The following is a 5,050-nucleotide window of genomic DNA, read 5'->3' on the forward strand; positions in this document are numbered from 1 at the left end:
GCACAAGGCTTCAGGATCCTAAAAGTTACAAATCCCACTAATGGGAGCACCCCCTGGCAGCCCTCGTCCAGATTAGGACCCCTAGAGAGGTCTTCATGTCTAATGTGGGTGGAGCATCCTTTTCCTCTTGGGTTAAAGGTAAAGAACATGGTGGGCTCTGGGATCTGGTCCTACACTTGTCGGTTCCTAGTTTGTGTCTAACCTTGGACAACTGATTAGTCTCTCTGGGATGCAGTTTTCATACATTTAAAGTGACAATAATAGTGGCTTCTACCTCAGGGTTGTTTTAGGACTAAATCAGTCTATTCGGTGTATATGCCTTTGTGCATAAGAAGTGGTGAGTCAATGCTTGCTGTTAATATCAGGCACTTCTTGAACACTTCTCCTTGTCCCAATTCATTCATTCAACAAATATTTATTGAGCCTCCTGTGTGCTGGATACTAGACACACAACGTAGGATACAGATATTACCCCTGGCCTCAAAGAGGATACATTTCAGGAGGGGCAGAGCAGCATGCAAGCAAATACAAGCCTCCTGGGTACTCTGAAAAGCTGCCCTGGAAGAGGACAGATACAAGGGCTTACATCTCTCTAGGAGGAGGGAAGTGTCAGAAAAAGCTCCAGACTGGAAGTGCTCTTGTTAAACGATAAACTAAAGATATACATTTTAAGAGCAGAAATCTATTGCAATCTGGCAGCACCACACCAGGTGTGGTTAGGAGTGCTACACTGTCAGGAGCTCCGGAGAAGCTTTCACAGAGATAAGGCAGAAGTAAGGAAAGTGCTGATTGGCTACAGCCTAAAGACCAGTTGGCTGTTTCTGATTGGTTGTCCTTAGCATCTTGATTTCATAACGTTGAGCAACTTACTTACAGGCTTAGATTTTGTTTTGCTTACCTAGGCTGCCAAGGCATTAGGGCCACCTCAGTCTAATGGCCTCTTTGTTTAATTGATTAAACTTATTCACCCCTTTGGTCATCCTCTCATGCAGGAGAGATTAACTGACAATTTGGTGTTAGTGCCACTCTCAGTCACTAACAGTTAAGTTGATCTTGTCTCATTGTGAAACTCACAGGTTTTGATGTCAGATCCGTGAAAGATCTGTTTTTGATGTTCAGCTCGGTTTTCATCTTGTTTCTGTTTCTCTAAGTGCAGTGAGACCACCTGATACACTGCTGATGGCTGTGAGCATGCATTTAAGACTATTGAGAGAACACAGCACACCAGGGGCTCTACAATGCCGACTATAGGAGGATAATACCAAGAACCTGAAGTATACACTTTGTCCAGGGCCTGCATAAATCAAACCAATTGGTATCAAATATATCAAAGAATGTACCAGAAGGAGCATCAACCTGTTTTAGCCAAGTGGTTTGATTAATTTATTGCATTTGCTCTAATACCAAAGGTGCTGATCCAGATACAGCAGGAGATATTTGCTATATCCTAGGAGATAGTTGACTCCTCCTCATTCAGCCAACAAGTAATCTATAGCAATTATCTATACCACCTTAGCGAGATAGTCTTGGGACTTTGTTGTGTCACTATGGCCTTAGCAACAGATGCATCGATAGTGCTCAGAGTTAAGTGGCACTGTCTTCCCAGCGTTAACAGAGGGAAAACGAAACTAGCAAGAAGGCAAAAGGAATAAAGATTTCATATTGGGGATGAAGATCTTGATCCATGATCTTGGGAGAGCTGTCTCCCTCAAGATGCCATCTGCTTCTGGGGAGGAACCTCCCTAGTCAATTTTACATCTCCAGCTGGTGTGCAGTTCCAAGGGTCTGGAAGAGCCCGTTTTAAGTGGGGGATGTGTACCCAGGTTCAGTTCCCTGAAGTTTGGCTGCCATCTGAGTAGTGAGGAAGACTTGCTATCATCCCTTCCAAGGAGGTTCAAGAGTTGTCATTGTTCTCAGTGATTCCAAATCAGAAGAGTGGGAGAAAACTGGAAACACTAGTTTGGAGAGTTGTAGCAGATATTTGAGGAAACTAAAAGAATTCAGGATCCAGTTCAGCTTACAGGTACAGTTGTTTCCTTTCACCTTTATTATTTCTAAGTAGTTTTAATTACATATATTTATTAAAATTCTTGACTGTTAGAATCCTTTATTTCTAGTGAAAACTAAGAAGTAAGCAGTGTGGACTATTATACTAGCATTCTGTGGACTGGCATGTTTATAAATACCTTTCACAATTGCTAGAAGTATATTCTTCCTTGTAGTAATTTTTCAGTGTGGCACAAAACATGTTTCCTGGTTAGGATCGAGTATCTTTAGTTCCTCTGCCAAAGAAAGCCAAAAGTGAATAAACCTGTGTTCAGTAATTAATATTTCAGTATTTTATCTTACTTGGAAATGATCTAGATGTTTAATAACTCATTTAACTTATCTCATACAACTTTAAGGTTTTAAGTTACCAAGAAGACTTTGGAAACTAATCTTAAGTAAACAGATCGTAAGGTATGATTATTGTTGAAAAGTACATTTTAAAACTATTAGTTACATCTCCTTAATTTACTTGTTTTCAACAATTATATTTAAATATGATTACTCATGAAAATTTCCATGAGACATTGAACAGCCAGCCATCATCTTAAGTTACCGTTCTTGCTGACAAAACAGAGATTACATAATTTTACTTTACATTTACATAATTTAACTTTAGTTAACTCTGGTAGAATAAAAATGTTCAACTTAATACTGATCAGTCTAAAGAGATGCCTGTTTTAATTAAACCAACACACTTAAACTAGCTTTCATTTACCAAAGATTATGCTAGACCACGTGAACTTGAAAAACATTTGGGTTGGTTTCTATATTTCTTAGCACACACTTGATCTATATAAATGTTTGTTTTTTCAGCCTATTAGAATTCTTTACAAATTAATTTTGGTTATACTATCCAAAGGTAGGAAAATATCACACAGCTATCACATACATAAACATACAGACAGATGCAGAGATCTTACAGGTTTTGTTTAACATTTTTAGCCATGGGATACATACAATAAGGCAAAACTCACTAGTTTATAAAAGAATGGTTTGATCTAAATTGCATATCAGGCAGACAGAATAAGTTAAGGTTACTTGCTTAGATGGCTTATTTTTTTACTGATATTAGTGGGGAAAAGTTTTAAGATTCTTCGTTCACTCACTCTCCAAATACCTGCTGCTGCTGCTGCTTTTTCTTTTTTCCTGATAAGCATGACTTCTCTGAAGTTTGCATTTCATGAGATGCCTCTGGGTTCCTAGAGGAAAAAACATCATTTACATTTCTCAGCTATCCCTGGGAGGGAAAGGATGTGTTTTCCTGGTAAAGTGAATTTGGAAAGGAAAGGAAAACGTGAAATAAATTTCCCCTTCCTCTCACGCACGCTCCACAGATCCGGGAGATCTGACCTTGGTAAGAACTGTTACCCTTTGCTAGGCTTCTGCCAGTTTTCCCATAATGCCGTCTGCAGGATTCCAAGCAAGTGGGGCATCCCAGTGGGTCTCATCCTGGTCACTAGAAACCGTAGAGGAGGAAAAGTAACTCTCTCTTGACCCTTCATAGTGAGTGTCTGGCTGAGACCCTTTTCTCTAGGGCACCTTGTAACTGGATAAGGTCATCTCAGGTGGTTAAAAGTTCTCCACTGCGGCCACTGTAAGTCAAGGTTATCTTTGGTAAAAATTAACTTCATTTTTAAAAATTTGTATTTATTAATTTTAAAATTTTTGGCTGTGCCACCAGGCATGTGAGATCTTCGTTTCCCTGCGAGGGATCAAACCCTTGCCACCCCTGCACTGGAAACTGCGAATCTTAACCCCTGGGCCAGCAGGGAAGTCCGGTAAAGTTGATTTCAAGACAACATTTTATTAACCTGAGGCCTCATACTAGACCTGGTCAGGTTTCTAGGTCAAACCCAGTCCCTCCTGATGGTGAGTTGCACGACAATGTGAATGTATGTAGCGCCACTAAACTTTACAGTTAAATATGGTTAAAATGGTATGTTTTATATTATGTGACTTTTAACCACAATTGAAAACATTAAAACAAAAACAGTCCGTCCTGGACCAGGTTTCCGGTTTCTTTTAATAAGTTGGACTCAGTCCGTCCCCAGACCCTTTTCGGTTTCTAAGTCAGAACCGGTTTGTCCCTGGACCCGGTCCAGTTTCTAATTCGGACCCAGTTCTTTGCCAGACCCAGCTTGCCATCGGACCTCGTTTGGTTTCTAAGTCGAACCTGGTCTGTCCTGGCCCAGTTTTTAAGGTGGACACAGTTTGTGCCTGGACTCAGTTCGGTTTCTAAGTCGGATCCAGTCTGATTCTGAGCAGTTTCTGGACCCAGTGTGAGAAAAGAAACGCTCAAGGCGTGAAGGTCCAGGCTCTGAGAGGGACTCGCCCGTCTCCTCAGGAGGCGGCGAGCGGGCCGCCCGTCCAGCGACTTCACAGGTACCTGTTTGCTCACTGCTCCCGGGGGCTCTCGGGGCTTCTTTGGTTCCCTGTGCTGATACCAGAGCTGTTAAAAGGTAAACTGAGGCGTATTAAAAATTCGTAGAGTTTCTAAGCAAAATCAGCTAGAACTGGGCAGCACTAAACCGGAGTGGTAAGGGGTGTGCTGCTGACGGGAAGTGCAGGGGCTGTGGGAGGCTTTTTAAAAATCTATTTATTTTAATTTATTCTTTAATTGGAGCGAAATTGCTTTGTAATGTTGTGTTGGTTTCTGCCGTACAACAGCACAATTCAGCCATAATTATAGATCTATCACCTCCCTCTTGCGGGAGTGGGTGGGAGGGCTTTTATAGAGAAAAGGCATAATCAAAATAAGGAAATTATTGATGGGATGTAGTTTCAAGCCTAGTTGGCTGCTTGGTATTAGTTGTTCTTAGGTTTCAATTTGGTAACCTTGAGGCATTCACAGGCTTAGATTCTGCTTTTGATTTGCTTATTTTGGCCTCCAAGGGGTTAGAGTCACCTCTCTAATGGCCTCCTTGTTTGATTAATTCAATAAGTTTATAAGGTATCGTCCTCCTTTTCCAGGTTTTGGGTTTCACTTTTTTTTGTTTGTTTG

General features: G+C 41.0%; 1 long non-coding RNA gene across 1 annotated transcript; it reads right to left on the bottom strand.

The window, feature by feature from the left end:
- Positions 1-2,012: 2,012 nt before the first annotated feature.
- Positions 2,013-3,589, bottom strand: LOC120882460. Its single transcript, XR_005725508.1, has 3 exons — positions 3,371-3,589; positions 3,156-3,248; positions 2,013-2,282 (listed from the first exon to the last, which is right to left on the bottom strand). It is a non-coding gene; the product is annotated as an uncharacterized LOC120882460 (long non-coding RNA).
- Positions 3,590-5,050: the final 1,461 nt, after the last annotated feature.

Source organism: Oryx dammah, unplaced genomic scaffold (assembly GCF_014754425.2).
Source record: "Oryx dammah isolate SB20612 unplaced genomic scaffold, SCBI_Odam_1.1 HiC_scaffold_23, whole genome shotgun sequence".
NCBI classification, from domain to species: Eukaryota; Metazoa; Chordata; class Mammalia; order Artiodactyla; family Bovidae; genus Oryx; species Oryx dammah.